The sequence below is a fragment of the Megalops cyprinoides genome, chromosome 2 (assembly GCF_013368585.1).
Source record: "Megalops cyprinoides isolate fMegCyp1 chromosome 2, fMegCyp1.pri, whole genome shotgun sequence".
Taxonomy (NCBI): Eukaryota; Metazoa; Chordata; class Actinopteri; order Elopiformes; family Megalopidae; genus Megalops; species Megalops cyprinoides.
Window position 1 is genome coordinate 3551038 of NC_050584.1, and position 19832 is coordinate 3570869.

The 19832-nt window shown below is 42.3% G+C and overlaps 1 protein-coding gene across 4 annotated transcripts in view; it reads left to right on the forward strand.

Annotated features, from left to right (window-relative positions):
• The window catches only part of fam49bb (family with sequence similarity 49 member Bb), a 70969-nt gene that overhangs the window by 21607 nt on the left and 29530 nt on the right, over positions 1-19832 (forward strand). For 2 of the 4 annotated variants that reach the window (XM_036521121.1, XM_036521122.1), the window contains exons 2-3: positions 5501-5592; positions 10082-10121. The gene's annotated coding sequence lies outside the window, so the exon portion shown is untranslated. Of the gene's footprint in view, positions 1-5500; positions 5593-8720; positions 8753-10081; positions 10122-19832 lie in introns of those variants that run through there. The other 2 variants (XM_036521123.1, XM_036521124.1) reach the window with 2 other exon arrangements.

Below are 19832 nucleotides of genomic sequence, written 5' to 3' on the forward strand. Positions count from 1 at the left end.
GGCCTTTACGGTGGTTTTGCCTTTTCTAGCAGTTCATCATCCGGAATAGCGCCTGTGTGTTTTCTCTTCAGGTGCTCGTGCATAGCGCTAGTGCTACTGTGGTATGCCATCGAAACATTGCACAGTGTACAAACCACCTTTTAGTTTTGTGATAATTTGAAGCACTCCCATACTTTCGAAGCCTTGGGTCTATGGAAACTTTTACACTGAACCTTTTTCGCAACTGAGTCGGACTCTGCTGCAGCCGCCATGATTTTTTAAGACTGTAGCATTGACTGGAGCCAACTAATGACTGGCGCCAAAAAACGACTGACGTCATGCGTGCAGCAATTGCGTAGTGATATTGAAGAAAAACATTTGTTATAAGGAATTGAAGTGTTTTAGAAATCAAAAAAGGTAAATTCATAAAAATTAAAAAATGATGCGTTGCTTTAAAATATTGATGTCAACGCATTTTCAGCATCAACGTAATCGATTACGTCGACTAATTGTGGCAGCCCTATATCCTAGTCAAGTCCACTATCTGCCTGGCAGCTGAAACACTGGCCATATTTTGTCGCAGACTGAAGACCCACCTCTTCAGGCCACATCTCAACTCTGATGTGATTCTTCATGAGTTGCAATCCCAGTGCAGTTCTGTACAGCAGTGCTGGAAGCAGGCCATAGAGGAGCTGTGTGGTCCATGCAGTGCCCTAAGGGAGCTGATTGCACCACACTTCCTGACAAGAACCAAGGGCTGAGAACTGAACACTCTGAAGTCCAAGATTCTGGATAGAGTGATGGATTCTAAGATCTGTCTCTGCATGAGTGTCAGGGCTATAGCCAGGGAGAAGTAATCAGAGATTGGTAGAATGCCAAAGATGTATTAATATTGCCAAAAGTATGCATTTTGTAGTTTCTCTTTGGAAAGTTCAAAGGTCAGGTCTCCTCATTGTCTCCCTCTGTCCTTCTAGTGCTGGAATGCAGAGTGCAGTGTTCTGACCATAAAAGGCCCGATTGCATCAATGCATACCTTGACAATTATCTGGTAATGGTTTATTTGTTGGTGACACATGTATATGCCGGCTGGTGAACTTTGTGCTGTATGCAGAATTAATTGAGCTCCATAATCTGAGCTCCAACTGCACTGTAAATTTGCCTTTACTAGTCTATGAGGATTCAAAACACTATATGTGGGCTTAAAATATTTTTATAGTATCATTGTACATTTTGGCTTGTAGTTTGATTGCATAGAAAGGAAAGCAAACAAAGTTATTGTATGTATGCTAGACTACAAGAAAATCCAATATGCGATTGTCTTCTCTTTTCTGGCCATGCTAAAACAGCCAAAGTTCAAACCAAGTGGGAAGAATGTTGAGCAATAGGATGTTCTGCCCTCATCTCCCATGCTCTGTCATACAGCCGTGACACATTACACATTTTCCACATTTTCCACATTTCAGAGTAGTAGTAAAGACATCAAAATGATGAAAAATGAAATAATATCCAGTTATTCAATAATTATCCAGTGACCAAAAAGTTTTTAAACAAATCAAAACTTCAATCAAAAATCCTAGATTTTAGATTCTTCAGACTAGCCAAAATTTACTAAATTGTTTTGGAAAGAAATTCTTACAAAGGCATCAACTTCACTGTTTATAGTTTAGAAATTTAAGTGAGCATTTAGGTCTTGGGATCAAAATGTCTTCGAATGCATGTTTCCCCGTTATCTTAATCAGGTGTTTCCAAATTATTGACTGGTACTATATTTCAAGAGAACTAATCTGCAGTTAAATAGCAGACCTACCTGCAGTCCCAAGTGTGAAGCTGCTTGCAAATGTTGTATTTCCACTGCACCGAGTTATCAGTCTGTAATGTTTTCACAGTACCCTTCACTCTGTCTGCTTTAACTTAAGGACAGTTGGTCCAAGGTCCATCAGTATAAGCATTTCACCCAAAGACTGGATTTCAGAAGATTGTGATTAACACAGTTGCTGTCATTGGGGAGGGGCAGGAATGTGAAGCAACCCTGGGTTTATGGGTGATAGCAGTGATAAGGTGGTCAGTTCACAAAGGTTGTTTTTGAGTCCAGTCACAGCCAAAAACCCACCCAGCCAATCTGCTCGCTCTTTTTCGCCACTCTGAATTGCAACATCCTGAGTTCACAGTCTGTCAGTCTCTCTGGCAGCTTCTGAGTTCCAACTTGATTGAGAAACAATGGCTGCCTGATACCTGAGTTTTGCTGACCAGCAGGATAGTACAAGGCAGCTAGTGCCGGATGTATTGCAATAACTCTCTGCACTGGCAGTTTCAGTCTTGTGGGAAAAATATGATTTTGAATACAAAGTTGAAAATGTTGTGGCTGTTTGGAAGGTTTATTCTGCTCATTTGATCAGTTGTAAAATTGATTCTGAATTATTATTATTAGTGCTGTCATTTCCCCCCCCCCCCCCTGCAATGGTCTGCTACTGTTGTAATGCTCATCGCTATAGTAGCTTGAGATAAAAAATGGCCTGTTATGCGCCATAGCATGGAGCAGGTTGAATGAGTGGCAGGCATCGTGTTATTCCCCCGGCCTTAAAGGTCAATGTTAGTGTTCTACTCAGATAAGAGATTGAAGAAGTCCAGCTGCTCAATTTGTAGTCCACTACTCTCTTCACAGGGATTGAAACCGTACAGGCAGGTTACAGGTCAAATGTTCCACACGCATCCCCATGTGTTTGTACTGCTAATTATCTCCCCTAGAATGGTGCTCCAGTGAGAAACAGCCATGGTTTATTTCTGTTATCCCACGTCCTTCTCTCCTTCTCTTTTAGAGCCCCTCCGTCCTTGTTGTTGTGACCTAGTTCTGGCAGTTGGTCGATTGCTGAGTGGGACTTCCACTGATGATATGATTTCAACTTCACATCTGTTTGTGTCTTCTGCTTTATAAGTTTTGGACCTAATGAGAAAACCTGTCTCCCTTTATTTCCAGACCACCGCAGGTCTGGTGTGAAGAACAGTTCTAGAAAATTGATGCTTCACTTATGTTTGTTCAAAGCCACTTCCTGTTCAACTGTAAAGGTTTTCACACTGAACAAAAATTTGGCTTTTGGGTCTGAGTGAATCATCACTTCACAGAAAGCTATTGTGTATGCACTGGTATTGGCATTTTACTATGATAAGTCAAGAGACCATAGGAACTATAGTGTCCTTGTTCTAGGGAAGATAAAATAGCTGTCTTTAAAGGTGAGGATTCAATCTGACTAACTATTTGCTGCAATCAAAAAGCCTCAGTGCTGCAGCAGTGCTGGGTTATGTAATGCTCTCTCGAAGGCCAGGCTGAAAAATGCTGGGCTTCCTCAGCCACATGTGCAGTGACTGAACAGTAGTGGTGCACAGGCAGCCACAGTGATCACAGTATTCTGATATCAGCAAGAGCTGAGTTGGAAGAGTGTAGAAGGACCTGTAGTTGGGTGAACAGTGATCTCGGGATGTCAGAAAGCACACTGGCCTAGCTGATAATCACTCAGGATCCAGGAAGACCTTGGGCCAAACCATTCAGACCCACAGACTGTGCCATTACATCAGCAACTGTGCACAGAGAGAGATTGAGTAGAGTTCACAACAGATATGAATATGCTGTCATCCAGTTATAACTTTAGCCCTCTCACCACACATGCACTGGAGAGTCAGTGCTTTTTCACTGCCATGTAATCAGCCCTTATTAGCTGATAATTAATGATGTTGTATGAGCTGGAATTGTAACTTTGCCCCAGTAGGTCTAAAGTCAGAATCCTACTGCCTACAAGGTATCAGCATTGATTGGATTTATTTGGCTGCAAGCACAAGTCGGTTGCTTTTTTGGGTCTTGATTCAGATGCAGGCCCAGCCTCCAAAAACGCCCCCCTGGATGAGCACATGCTGCTGTTACTCCAGAAAGGGGTGGGGATATTGTGGGGGTATGAAAGCCACAACATTTCTGTCCTTTGTATGCCGATGAGTCAGGTATTTCACCATTCGTCAGCCTTCACAGTCAGCCTGGGCCCCTTCAGAAACAGCAGCATTGCTGCATAGAGAGGGTACTCACAGCTGGCAGGTTTACTGTCACTGTGCTCTGGCCCAGAGGAAGCTCCCAATTTCAGATGGACAGTAAGTCCTCAGGGCGTGCTTCGGATGGAAGGAGGTGTCATTAGCTGAGACGACAAAGTCACAGACTTTACTACCCAGTGTCATCATAAAGTCAGAATTCCTACCTTGTAGTGGAGGGCTCCTCTGGGGACAGAATGGTTTTGTGCTTTTAGGTTAAGCAAGGGAATGATGTAGGCCTAGACTCACACGATATGCCCACATGCCTGAGGGAGGACCTTGGCCAATTGATTAACAGGTGACCAGGCTTATGAGAGCCACTCAGCTGCCAAAATAATTTGACCAAAATTCAAAAATGCAGTGCATGCACTGTTGCATTCACAACACAAGTAAACAACCAATAGTGAAAGAGCTTAAGTGTGTTCGACATTCATGACCTTATTAACCCCAGATGCAGTCATTTTTTTGTTGTCGTCTTTCATTTGATTTGGTTAAATATTTGAGTTGATAGCAGTGGTAGCATAAATGGAGACCTTTATTACTGTGTATAAAAAAACACAGCCAATACGTCCCCCTTCTTTCTGGTGTTTAGGCTCACAGGGTTTTAGCGCACATGATAGTTGTTGACTTCAGTACCAGTCATTGATAGTCTTTTAGAAGTTTATTCTTTTGCAGAAGTGTTCACTAGAGGTCTGATGTGCTATTTATCCACTCTTTTGTACAAACTTTGATATCTTACATAAGATTGTACCTTTTTATTACTAGTTGCCATGACATGATGTGCAGTCAGTTGTTTATGCACACACTCTCACTGAGCCTTTATATCACAGTACTAATTTGCAGTTTACTCAAAGCCAGGAAATGGCGAGGAACAGTCATTGTCTTGAATGTGCAACCAATCGCACCTCTTGTCACAGTTGCCTCCCGCGACCACACCCACACCCAAAGCAAGCTACTCCATTTCCCTTATTGATCACTTTGAGTCTTGTCTGTTTGTGTCTGGACTCCCCCTTTTGCAGAGGAGTGTAAATTGTGTAACTGCCCATTGATTCACAAGCAACAGGGATGACTTGCCAATGAGCAGTGCAAGACTATAGCAGATTCAGATTGCTTTTTTTAAAGTAAGAGTCCATGAATATGCTGCTCTTGAGTTCTTGTCTGGGTTCTGTGGGGTAAAGTCAGTTTACTTTCTGCCTGGTAAAGATTGTGCAAGAGATTTGATTCTGTGCAAGAGTCTAGAACCACATTAGAAATTGAAAGAGACTGTTGAACTTAAATGTATGGTGTGATCACAGAGCTTTGCCATAAAATGTCAGCATTTTGTTGCTGTAGACAGGATTCTGTCTTCATGTTCTCGTGAATGGCATGGACTGGGCAGCCAGCCAGTAAGAGTTCTTGTTCCCTGGGAAGCCTGGGCCCGTTCGTCATTCTCTCATGTCCTGCGTGCTTTCAGACACCGATCCCAGCAGGAAGGCTGTGTGACCTTGGCTGTCTGCCAGGCTGGGCCCTCCCCTTCCCCCAGAGACCTGAAGATCTCACCTGCTGGTAAGTGTTGACCCAGCCGGAGTCACAGCCATCCTCCTGTCATCACCTAAATCCCTGAGTCATATGGCCAGTATCCCCAACCCCCTTTCTCTTTTAATGAAACTTACTGCAGCCCATCCACGACCCAACATTACAACGGTACATTCTCAAACCTGGTGTAGTATAGCATTGTGCTGTTCTGCATTTGGTAACATTCAATACTACACCACATACTTTTGAAGGTCATTAGAGTTATACTGTGTCACTTTCTTGCTGCCCCTGACAAATGTGAAGATATTTACATTTAAACCTTTATTTTACTGTGCATACTTTCAAATTTGTAACTTGTCTCAGTGAGTTGTCAATGATTATTTTGATGATAAGACAAAAGAAATGTTGGAAGACGTTCTCAGTGGCTTTTAAAATGATGATACCATTTCTGTTTTTTTTTTTATTATTAAATCCAGGCTGGTGTGCATGTGCTGGCATTATGTTATTAAATCCCTGCAGTTCTGAGGGGCTGAAATGTCGACTAAACCTAGAATCCCTTAAAATCATGCAGCATATCACAGTGATTTATTACAATCAAAGAACTGGGGATACTTTTGTGTCTGAGGGTAAAAATGAGCAAACGAACATCCAAAACATTGCAGCTTTTGCCATGTGGAACCCAGTTTGGTATAACGCTAATCCAGTAGTGCAGAGGGAGTACATTAGGAGATTGGGACCATACTATATTATGACCCTGAACCCCAAAGCTCTCCTGCCTTTCTTCTAATTTTGCAGACACATGCAGAGCAAATAAGCCAAAATACATACATGAAGAATACAGCATTTATGTGACAGAATAAACCCATATTGATTGATACAGTAGATATAAAGTCTACACATCCTTATGAAATTGCAGATTTGTGAAATGTAGAGACAGAAATAACAACAACATAAATGTCAGACTTTTTCCATCTGTAATGTGATCTTCCAATAAACAAATTCAGAGAAAAAACAAATAGTTAATTACTAGGAACATTTTAAATAAAAAAACTACAACGCCCTGATTGCATAAGTCTGCACACCCTGCCCAACTAATATTTTGTGGAAGCACCTTTTGCATTTATTACAGCAGCAAGTCTTTGTGAGTAAGCGTCTGTTAACTTTGCACATCTAGACTTTGGAATTTTATCCCACTCTAATTTGCAAAAAAAGTTCCTTTAAACTGCGAGGGGATCTCCTGTGTAGAGCTCCCTTTAGGTCATTCCACAAGTTTCAATGGGATTAAGGTCTGGGCTCTGACTGGGACATTCCAAGACTTTGATTTTACTTTTCTGAAGCCAGGTCTTGGTCAACTTGGATGTGTGCTTTGGGTCATTGTCATGTTGGAATGTGAAATTCCTCTTCATCATCAGCTTTCTGATAGAGGCCAGCAGGTTTTGTGCCAAAATATCTTGATATTTGGAGATATTCATTATCCCATCTGTCTTGACAAGAGCTCCTGACCCATCTGAAGAGAAGCATCCCCAAAGCATGATGCTACCACCACCATACTTCAAAGTTGGTATGGTGTGTCTTGGATGATGAGCTTTATTGGCTTTGCACCAAACATATCTTTTACAGTTTAGGCTGAAAAGCTGAACCTTTCTCGTCAGACCGTAGCACATTTTCCCACATGGTCTTGGCAGACTGAATGAATCTTCTGGCATAATTTATGACGGGCTTGGATGTTCCATTTTGTAAGAAAGGGTTTCCATACTGCCACCCTACCCCATAGCCCACACATGTGCAGAAAGGAGAGATGGTGGTCACATGCAAGGAGTGACCGGTACCTGCCAGAAATTCCTGTGGCTCCTTCAGTGTTGCTGTTGGCCTCTTGGTAGCCTCCCTGATAAGTTTTCTCCTCATCCTCTCATCAACCTTGGAGGGTCATCCTGATCTTTGCAATGTCTCTGTGTTGCCCCTATTTTCTCCACTTATTGATGATGGTTTTGACAGTGCTCCATGTACATCCAGTACCTTCGATTATTCTTTTATATCCCTCTCCTGATTGGTACTTTACAACAATGAGCTGTCGCAGTTTCTTTGGCAACTCTGTGCGGGCCATGGCTCTCCCAGTAGGAGGCAACCCCAAACATTCAAGCAAGTCCTACAGCTGCAGCTGACTTTAATCTGGGTTTAATCAGAATCACTTTCATTGATGGCAGGTGTATGCTATTTACCTACAGGCATGATTTTGAATGTGATTGGTTAACTTTGAACTCAGCTAGAGCCCCCATTATGAAAGGGTGTGCACTTATGCAGTCAGGGTGTAGTAGTTTTTTTATTTAAAATGTTCCTAATAATTAACTATTTGTTTTCTCTGAATTTTTGCTTGTTGGAAGATCACATTACAGATGGAAAAAGTCTGACATTTTACATTGTCGTTATTTCTGTCTTTACATTTCAAAAACCTGCAATTATATCCACTGTATTAGTGTCTTAGTCTTATTAGGAAGCCTTTCCCAGAAGGTGGGGATAAGGGGGGCTGATGAGTATTCTTTCCTTATGATCACAGAATAGAGCCATATTGATTCATTGACATGATCCATTTAAGGTTTGAATTCTTATGATACATTTAAATCAACAGGATAAGACATGGATGGCTATGTGTTTAACTAATACTGATTGAACAGCAACACACTGATGTTGTCTTTTTAAGTTTCCAGGAAGAAAAGCTGTTAATTTACTTCACTTTGAAATGATAAAATCCTTTCTCTCCTTTAGTTTTGAATTTGAATATATTTCAAATGTCTTACACTAAAGCCAAAGCACTGTCTCCACTAAAGTACATCGGTCAGGCTTTGTCTTTTTTACCACTACCTGACAAGCGCTCATTATTATTAGACCTGCCTGACTATGGGCAAAACAATTGGAGGACTTCCTGTTGTATTATTTACAGCTCCCTAGAAGCTGGCGCTGCACTTGTACAGCAGTGTTTGTACAATAGCCACCCGTCTGAAGTCAGCGAAGTGCATTGTGGGATGTTAAATGGACTTGAGTAATATGGGCTCTTCTCCCTCCCGGTTCTTGGAGCTGGGCTGTTGCGCAACGCGGAGGCATAAGGTCACTGAAGAGTGCCTGCACACAAGCGAGGCTGGGGGCCAAGCCACAGTGCTGGTACATGTCGTTTGATTACAAATAACAGCCACAGGTGAGGGCACTTCTGTTCCTTAGACCCAATTCAGAAAACGTTAGCGCATTGGCGGTACGAGCCAGGTGAAAAGGCTAAATACAGGGGCCTGTCCAAACTTGATTCAGTGTATTCCTCGGTATCAAGTTTTTTCTGTAATAATGTGAACAGCCTCAGACAGCTAAACAACAATATGCAAGCTCAGCAAGTGGTGAAAAAAGAAAGCTGAAACTGTTTCATTATATGCAGTTTTGACGTTAGCCAAAATTTGTAGGGCTTTGGTGAATGAAAATAGTCTTTTTCTGCCATAAGTCTGGAATCTGATTGGCATCAGTGTGGAATTGTTTACAGTTTTTTAGAGTTTTGTAGAATTTATAATATAAATTTATAATAAACATAATTTGTGGCATTTCACCCTCGCTAACCTGTCACAATTTCTGATTTGAGTTCATAAACAATTTAAGTAAAGCACATTTCTAGAGTAAACATGGAATTACAAGGTTGGTGCCGAGTTCCCTTTGATTCACTTGAAGCCCTCCTAGGCAGCACGGTTAAGTCTGCATACATGCAGAACAGACTCCAGATGTTTCGTAATGATAGTGATTTATATTATAGATCAGCTATTACAGCCCCAATTCTTTTTCAATTTTCGCTGTAAATGAGTCGAGCCATTCTGCTACAGATATTTCTGGTGCTATTCACTACTTCGCACAGACCATTATCTAATAAACCCTCACCTCTAGAATTGCTGGAACATATTCCCTCAAATTGCACTCTTGGCCACCTGACTGCACACCCACACAGAAACCAGACCAGGTTCTCTGAGTTTTTGCCATAATGGAAGAGATTTCCAAACAAGTTGACTGACTTCCAGCAACTTGCAGGAAACAACTGTTTGCTTCTCTAAGATGAAGATATTGCTTTGGCTAACACTTTCATGGTACTTATGACTGTCTTTAGAACAGGTTTGATCCTGACAAGGCTTTCAGTAAAGTATAATACTACACCAAGCACAGTGTATAATAATACAGTGTAATCTAGGCAGGTAACAGGTCTCATTTTCCTCATGTATAAGGGGTGACAAATGTTGATGATTAAAGCAGTGTTTTTTTTTTTTTTGGTAAATGTTTTGTTTGTATGATGGATCAGAAGTGTGGTCATTTGTGATCACAAAGTTAAAAAATATGAAAAAAGAAAATTTTCTTCCAAAATTGTCTGGTCACTGCTGGCAGTGAGAGATTATAGCCTTAAAAATGAATGTTTGCATGTGTCTTGAGTTAAACTATTTGAAACTGTGAAGTGTTTTGTGTCTGTGTAATCCAAATAAGTCTTTTTTTTTCCTCCATCCAGCTTGTGAGCCCAGATTCTGAGGAAAGAACACTGGTTTAAGGTAAGAAAACATTTTGTCAGCACCAGCACTGAAAACCATACAGGTGTGCATTTGCTTTGATATTGACGATGTGCTTTTTTCAGCAAAGAACTTTTCTGTTTATTATTGAACCAACTATTCGCAGAAACATTGCTCCCACATTGACAGAAAGCCCCCACTTCCTCCATTTCCATGTTTCACCTTTTCCCGGCCTGTTGAGATAACGTTGAGTGCACAGAGCAGGCTCCCCAGCCCTCAGTGCAACAGAGCCGCGGTGGCTCCAATACACAAGAGCAGTGGCGACGGCTGGGGAGACGAGCTCCTGCACGGTTTGGAGCCGAATGTGTTCCTGCCCCTAGCATTTTTCCCCTGTGTTTTTTCCTTCTGGTTTTCATGGATGCAGTTTCAGTGCTGCTAGTAGGGCGGCATCAGCCTGCTTGTTTGACCCTGACCCTAACCCGAATGGTAGCCGTGTAAGGAATCCATGGAGTGAGCCCCGCAGGAGTCGGAGAGTCCTGGGAAGCATAGCAGGGCCAAACAATGCCCCGCTGTCGACAAGTGACCCAATTAAAGATTTCCCTCTACTGTACTCATTTGCATCGCTCTCTTAGAGCCACATTACACAGTGTATTGATCCTAGTGAAAAATGGCAAGCCTGTACTAATACCATACATATGTGTTAAAGGAAAAGCACAGTCTCAACATTAAATATGATGGATTTCATAATGTATGCAAAGTGCCTGCATGCACAGTATAAAATTCTAAACCTTGTCCTGTGAGATAAGAACTTGACTCTTCTCCAGCTGACAACACAAGCTGGCCCTAAGACCAGCCAGGGCTCTTCAGAAGAGAGCAGACAAATTCAGGGATTCACATGAGCATGGACCAACATTTTTGGATGGATGTAATGGTTGAAAAAACCTAAACAGTGGGTAATACACTTGAGCGAATGCCGGTAAATTGCAGGACATCCATATTAATGATGAGGTTTCCAAAGATTCTTTTCTTCTGTTGATAGATGGAGCTAGACTTACTCCACAAACATGCTTTCAGACCGTTATATCTATAGCATTCCTATTCTGTCTACTCTGAGGACGCCTCTTGAGTACTGCACTTCACATTAGAGCTGTGGTTGGCTGTTGCAAGTGTATTGCTGCTTTGTGGTGGAAATATGACTTGGCCAATGCTACGCCGGTGCCTCAGCGAATCTCAAATCCCCTGAATTTCTTGGAAATCCTTAGCACTTCCGCAAGTGCAGTGTCCAACCTGGTCATAAATTACACCCCAACTCAGGAGCTGACAATCTGGAATGCTAAACACGGAAAGGGGGAAAATTATGTAGATGCTGTTGCATTTTCAAGGCGAGTGTTGGAGCCGTTTGCTGATGACTGATCACGTTATTAAAAAGGCCAGGGAAAGTGGTTAAAATAAGCTCGTGATGAGTTGTAAAACAAACCAACACTGTCTCCTTCTGGTGGCTGTGAGAATCAGAGCTTCTGTGCGGGGAAGTGCAAGGAAGTGGAGCAGTATGTAAAGACCATATCAAAGTCTCTATATTTCAGTCATGTACATCATTTATTAATGTGCTGTAACCCCATTAAATAGCTGGTTGTTTAGGAGAGTTTTAAGTGTGTTGCAATTTATGAGCATCATGCAAGCTACAATCATTATATTATTTGATACTCGCTGGAGGTTGTTACAATTTTATGAGCAGAGCTGTTCTGCCATTAATGTAGTGTCATTAATGTGGCCATAGATGTACATCTTTTATCCTGCAGTGCTTTATGCCTTTGGGTTGTGATTGGTGTAGTTTCTGGTCATATAGGTACCTTGAGCAAATGCAGAATTTGTAACTGTGTTCGGACAATATAGTTTTAAGGAAGCAATATTAGCTGCAAAACATCCCATTGAGAAATACGAAAAGATAGATATGCATGACCTATTTTATTTATTAAAGGATAACTTGACCAAAAGGGAACTTGAAGCAGTGCTTTTGTAACTAGCTATGGGGGAGGGGAAGTATTCTTTTTGTGGAAAGTTTGGTTATAACTTCCATTTCTGGCTCCTAAAAAAATTCCAGCTCCTTGATTTGTTCAACGATTGATCTCTTATAGTGGAGAATGAACCACTGAATGTGATGAGATTTGAAAAGAACACTTGAAGATGCATTGCATAGCGGGGAATGTTTTTCTAGAAGTTTTCAAAAATGTATTTCCTTTCATATGTGCCCATCAAATATGCGTTTCATAAATATGGAAGAGATAATAAATGTTAGCATGCCTGAATCAGATTTGTTGTGCCGGTTGAATTGCCTTATGTGCTGAATCCACCATGTCACTGTGTCAGTTACTCTGAACCTGCATTATCACTTTGTCAGTTACTGAGGTAATTCTAAACCTATCCTCACACTGTAGTGGCACTCCAGTAGCGGTGAAACATTGCAACTGAACACAGCAACTGAAACTGAAACTGGGCCTATGCAAGGGACCTTGTGTTGCGGTAGTACTATGATGCATTTACCATCAGAGGATTAAAAATGACACATGAAAATTGGTGATTAGTTGAAATGCTCATTTAGTGCTACATGTTATACTCTTATTCAGTCTGTTCACTCTTTGCAAAGAAATTATGTGAATAGGCTGTGACACACAGTGGGATGTCTGATCTTGGCATGTCTACAGCTGTTGCTAATTTTCTCTAGATGTTAATATCATAGTTAATGTTTATCTACTTGTGGTTATACATACACTATATGGACAAAAGTATTTGGACACCTGACCATTACATTGTAATGACATTGTATTCAAATACATATACTTTAATATGGAGTTGGTCCCCCTTTTGCAGCTATAACAGCTTCCACTCTTCTTGGAAGGCTTTCCACAAGATTTTGGAGTGTTTCTGTGGGAATTTGTGCCCATTCTTTCTGTAGAGCATTCATGAGGTCAGGCACTGATGTTGGACAAGAAGGCCTGGCTCGAAATCTCCGTTCCAGTTTATCCCAAAGGTGCTCAATGGGGTTGAGGTCAGGGCTCTGTGCGGGCCAGTCAAGTTCTTCCACACCGAACTCATCAAACCATGTCTTCATAGTCCTTGCTTTGTGCACTGGAGCACAGTCATGTTGCAATAGAAAAGGGTCTTCCCCAAACTGTTGCCACAAAGTTGGAAGCATAGCATATTGTCCAAAATGTCTTGGTATGCTGAAGCATTAAGATTGCCCTTCACTGGAGATAAGGGGCCTAGCCCAAACCCTGAAAAACAGGTGTGGCCAAATACTTTTGTCCATATAGTGTATTTCAAGCTTTTTTGTAAAACGCACATTAAGGGCATGTATTATGGTTGATGGTCTAGGTATCATTCCAGGAGAAACACAGTTCAGATTTTATTACACATGTATACATATAATGAAGTCTCATAATGAAGAAATGTCAGAACAAGATGTGGTGACCTAACATACAGGTTCTGGGAATGTATTAAGCATTGCACCTGCTCCAGTGTTCCTCCATGCTGCTGTGTTCCTCCATCCCAGTTGCAGCCACAGGGTGGCAGGCTTGGCCAGGTCTTTGAGTTTCCCTAAGCCTTGGTCTGCAGGGTGGATAAGCATCTGGTTACATTATTATGGTGTGTATGAGAAGATGATTGCACATGGACCAAGGCACTTTCTCAGTCAAGGTTTCATGATTGATTTAACAAAGGAATAGCCCTTTCCCGCTTGCGGAGATCAACTTGAATGCCCAACCAGTGAAACAGAAAATACGGGCTTGTCATTATGAAAACGCTCAGTTCCTGATGTTCCAACCCTCTGCACGTGATTTCAGTAATACACTTATGAGTCCTCATTCATGTACTGCTCCACTTGCTATGGATCTATACTCATTCCCCCTCTATGGATCAGCCACGTCCCTGCAGGCTTGTGACTGATCAGCTGGGTGGACTCGGTGTGACTTAGACCTGTGGCGCGTGGTGTGTCACCAAGACAAATGATGCTAGATGGATGGGTGGCCATATATGGGAGCATGATGGCAAAGGACGGGGACTATCGCTGTAGATGTGGCTGTGTTGTGACTTCGCCCGTGGCAGTGGGCTTCGGCAGTGTTCCCAGGCTGGAGGGAGTACCCCAGGGAGGCACAGAAAGGAGAGAGGCTACTCTTAGCTGCATGTAACACCTCCCTGTTTCAGCCTTAATAAATGAAATCACCAAGATGGGGTCTTGAAGGCACATGGTAGCAATATTGCATGTTGTCATAAGCCCTGCCCAAATTAAGTCCTGGCTGGATGGTCATGTTGAAGCTGTGGCACCAAAATGATCAGACATTCATCTTAAACGTTGGTTACCAAGGATGCTGATGGCTAATTTCAGGGAATGACAGCTCTGCTCTGTTAGAGCAAGCGCTGAACATTAAAATGCAGTAATTGTAATGTAAGTGAATCGGCTCTGAGGAAAAGATCGCTTATTTCTGTACAGGCAGCACAGCGGGGATTGGATGACTGGCTGTGTTGAACAGAGCTGCTCCAGCCCGTAGGAGCCATTCACAGTCAGGAGTCCCCCTAGCACTGCGGTCTCACCACTCTTATCTGTAGCCCGGGGGCCCTGTGCTGCACAGACCCCAGCCTCTTGCCCTTAGCATCTAACTGCATGTGGTGTCATCCTGTCTGCTCATATTGTTGAACTGTCCATGCATGAGTACAGAATATGCTGTGTAATTCAGAGCCCTTACCAACATACTGTATATTTTATTAAAAAATTACAGTACTTGTCATGGACACTATTCAAGGGGGAAAAGGAATTGATGTTCTCAGCAGATGACAGACATTAAAATGCTAAGTAAGGGTGTGCAAAAATATTGTTTTTTTTCAATAAATCGTTTTTTAAAATCCGTCCGATTCGATCTGTAAAATTTGTGGATCGATATTTTAGGCTAATATGCATTTTTTCCGGTTTTCTAGGTTCAATTCCGCTATGGTTAAGCATAGCCAGACAATTAAATAGACGGGCTCTGACATAGCCTAACTGTCGTATTGAAGGCAAATGCTAGTCGTCGTCGTCCCCAACATTTTTTTTTCTTTTTCTCCCCCACATATTTTTTTTTTTTTTTTTTTTTTACTATGATACGACCTCTCAGTATTCACCATGGCCTACCCTACAGTCACAGGGACGACACAGGAGAGAGACAAAGCGACCAGCTACCATTCGTTTTCAATTTGAGTTGCCGAATTACAGCAACAAGAGACAAGTGGCTGTTGCAAAGCCAACTAGGTGGGGTCTGGTTTATGCAAATACTGAGCAATGCGACACGGCAAAGGCAGCGTGACACGTTGCTGAAACAGATGATCCAACATTTTGGTTCCAGTCAAACATCGAGGAGTGTCGGGTTTCCCCATACTCTACAATTTGTCTCTTGATACGTACAGATATAAATTTAAAAAAAATGATGCGTGGAGAAGAGGGTCCGAAATCACGGTGATGCCTGGTGTACATATTCATATATACAGTATGTGCAGTGCAGTCACAGCTTTTTAGTTTTAACTTTAATACAGTGCACAACCACTACCTAGCTACCTAACCAGCTAGCTAGCTAAACTGAACAGCAACATTTGCTCACGAATGCAATGTAATTTAGCGCAATTCAAGAGAAACGTAGTTGTTCATGTTCGTTTGCTAGCTAGCTAGTTGTTCATATTAGGCTAGCAAGAAAACGTTCACAATTGCAAAGTTGCTACTGGCAGTCAGCTACGTTTTGTCACTCATTGTAGCTACCTTACAAACCAGCTTTCCCTGAGCTAACTAATGCAAACACATTGCTGCTTCGTGTCATTAATAGGTAGGTAATGATGCAGGTTGGTTTTGTTTTTAAGGAACTATACCCATGTGTTCCTCAAATTTTGGTGGTTGGAGATGTGGGGTTTCGTCACCTAATGAAAACGCTCGATCCACGTTACACTCTGCCCTCCCGTACATATTTCACCAACAATGTAATCCCCGTCCTTTATGAAACAGCGCGCAAAGGCACTGAAGACGATTTGGCTAAAACGCAAAACCTCGCACTGACTACGGACAGCTGGACCTCCCGGGCAACAGAGTGTTACCTCACTGTGATGGTCCATTATATGTTGGATTGGCAAATGAAGAGCGCTGTACTGCGAACTCGTCCCCTGTATGAAAGCCATACAAGCACGCACTTGGCAGAGGAACTGAGAGATGTAGTTTCTGAGTGGAAGTTGGAGCGGGCCAAATATGACCATTCCCGTCACCACAGATAACGCAGCAAATATTGTGAATGCGATACATGAAACTGATGGACTGGGACCACAGATAGGCTGCTTTGCTCACATTGTAAACCTCACAGCCAAGAATGCAGTGGCAATCAACACGGTGTCCCGCCTCCTTGGTAAGATCAGAAAAGATGTCACTTTTTTTCACAAAAGCACCACAGCCCTCCATGCACTGACTGTGAAACAAGAGATGTTAAACGTACCTAAACTCAAGATAATCCATGATGTCACAACTCGGTGGAATACAATACATGACATGTTAGAACAATACTGTATGTAGAACAGCAGCCTGCCATCTACTCTGCATTACTGGACAAAGGTCTGTCAACAATGACATGGCAATGTTGACTGATGATGAACAAAAACTGGCAGAAGAACTCATTAAACTACTCAAACCACTGAAAACAGTGACGACTCTCATGAGCAGTGAAACAACCCCCACCACATCAATGATCATCCCTCTGAAGGAATTTATTCTCAAATCCATGGCACCAGGAGACGAGGACAGTCCAACAATCAAAGAAGCTAAAGCAGCCATTACACAGGACCTGGAAAAAAGATACACAGACCCTAATCTTCAAAACTACCTCCAAAAAGCCACAGCCCTGGATCCCAGATTTAAATCCCTGCCTTCCCTTGATGAAGCTTCCCGTGTCAGACTCTACAGGGATCTCGCCACAGAAATACTGGAGCATGAACCACAGGTATTATTTGATTATCATGTTTTGTGTGATTTTATGATTGCATAATATTTGATTTATATTTTTACTGACAAAAATGCATATACATGATCTATTTGTTCATATCTGTCAAAAGGATAAAACACTGAAAGCTTGAGAGCCTATTTCCATTGTGGTCCTTTAAATTGAGTTCACAGAAGCAGAATATATATTTAGATAGCTGTTATCGTAAACATTTGTCATTATTCTGGCAGAGACAAGGCCATCCAGAGAGGAACGAAATCCATCCTCCCCCCCCCCCCCCCCCCCCCCCCCCCCCAGAAGAAGTCAGCCATGGCAGAGCTATATGGAGAAGTTTTCAAAACAGAGGAATGGGTCAGGCCCTTTTCCCTGATAGTTGAGGAGGAAGTCACCTCATACAGGTTAGCAGACTACATTCATGTTGATGCCGATCCTTTCATGTGGTGGAAGACAAATGAGTGCAAGTTCCCCCATGGCGCAAAACTTGCAAAACGTCACCTTTTTGTCCCAGGAACCTCTGTTGCAGGTGAGAGAATTTTCTCCACTGCCGGGGACATTGTCAATGCAAACCGCTCTCGCCTTGCTACAGAGAATGTTGATAAGCTTATCTTTTTACAGAAGAATCTCACAACAGAGGAATAAATAGCTGATAGCTAATTGATACTGCACTTTACATCCTGAATATAGCCTATACTTTTATATTTCTTTTATTTAAAATGGGCTAAGTCCTAGCCATTTTTGAATTTGTGTTTCCTCCAGATTGTATATGGCTACCAGTTGTTAAAGCTAAAGTGCACTTTTTCTTTTGAAATTGTTTCCCTCCTTTTTATACTACTGTATAATGTATACCAGTAGTCAATGCTAGGAGGCACTTTAACATTTTGAAGTGTTTTCATGTTTACATTTTAAAGTTTTGCTTTGTATATGTTATAAAGGATTTATTTGTATTTGCTAATTAGCAAAATAAAGAGAATTTTGGAAATGGTAGAATTTTTTGTTCTTCTTACACACAAAACATATACCGAAACCGTGACCCAAAAACCGAGGTACGAACCGAACCATGGGTTAACTGAACCGTTGCATCCCTACTATATATCAATACATTCCACCCATTTAGCATATGTACCCATCTCGCGCCATAATTCGTACTGTGAGTAATTCTTCATACAGATTAAGCTTGTGTGCATCATTTTCTCACACTGGTCTCCTCAGCCATTTTAAGGAAACTGCCATTTTAAAGTCTGTGCTCAGATATATCCCATTTAACAAGCAGGCCCCCTGTTTGACTAAACTCTGATTAGTGGCAGATTCTCTCAAGAAAATTGAAGGTGATAGTAAGCCCAACAATGTTGAATTAAGATGAGTAGCAGAGAGATCTTTGTAAACAAGTAGGGACTTATCTGATATGCCTCTGAACTTCCTAGTTGAGTGGTATGCTTTGTATCTTGTAGCTTCTGCTTCTGTCTCAGTGTCATATGAACATTAAGTAATTGGTTAAACACATTAATTACTATTTACCTTCAGGTGATGAGGGAGGGGCCACAAGAATACAAGTAAACAGATGAAATGAACCACATTCCTTTCACCCAGCAAACAGCACCTGCACCCCTCTAATCCAGGACAGTCAAACACATGGCTTGTTTTGATCCAAAAATGGCCCACCAGTTAGAGAGCCTCAGGGTGATGGGGAGTACAGACTGGGAGCACAGGGGAGATGCGTGCCCGTCCAGTTTTGGGAAGTGTATCTCCAATTTCTGCCTGTCTGATTTGGGGCGGCATCAGTGAGCTCCGGAGGGCCCCTAAGCGGCCGAGTGGGCTAATTCAATGTGGCGTGTCACCGGAAGAATCTAGGTCAAGTTTAAAGCTGGCTCCTCTGCTGCTGGCGTCTAAGCGCACCCCAACCCCCACGCCCTTCCCTCTGTGTCTGAGCCCCAGCCACACCCATCACCAGATGGACCTTGCTGCGCCCCACATGACCCTCCCTCCCGTTTGGGGGGTGAAGCTGTGTTATATTCATGCTGGCTAGTTGCAGTACTAGTACCACAGGGACGTGGTTTCACGTGCCATAACACTGCAGTGGAATGCCTGCAGTATCTCCCTCTGCTCCCAAATGCTGTCCTCATATCTGCACTCATCTGTAGGGGGAGTTATGTATAACCTGTGTCGGTTTTCCAAGACACCACACACACACACACACACAACCACATGTATGCACATAGATTAGCACAACCTTAACTGATGTACAATTTAATGGTCAAGATGTTCCTTTTAGATGCATTGATTTATGAGTCAAAGCAAAACAACTAGAGTTCTTTAGAACATTTTTTTGTACTGCATTTGGGTTTGTTTTTTATGACAATTGAATTGGTATATAATAGGATAACCTGACACGTAGAAAGCAGAAAACTGGTCAGTTTGACAGACCTTTTCCCAGCATTTTGTAATAGTGGGGAGCATACAATTCTTCCCTGACTTCAGCTCCCTGCCGGTTTTTAGAAGCCTATATTTGGTGCAATACTCCAATCCTATTCAATTATTCATGGCTTAAAAGTCTCACCTCCCTGTGCACTCTCCTCTCCAAATCTCGCCTCTCTTGTGATTGGCTGTCAGGTTGTTTTCGATGGCACTGGCTTATTTTTTGACCCCACGGATACCACGGAGGGTCGGGAGAGAGCACCGCAGCCAGTGGGAGCTCAGTAGAGCCACACTGTAATAGAAGTGGACACCCTTCAACCGTGCCCAGAGCATGCGAGCACGC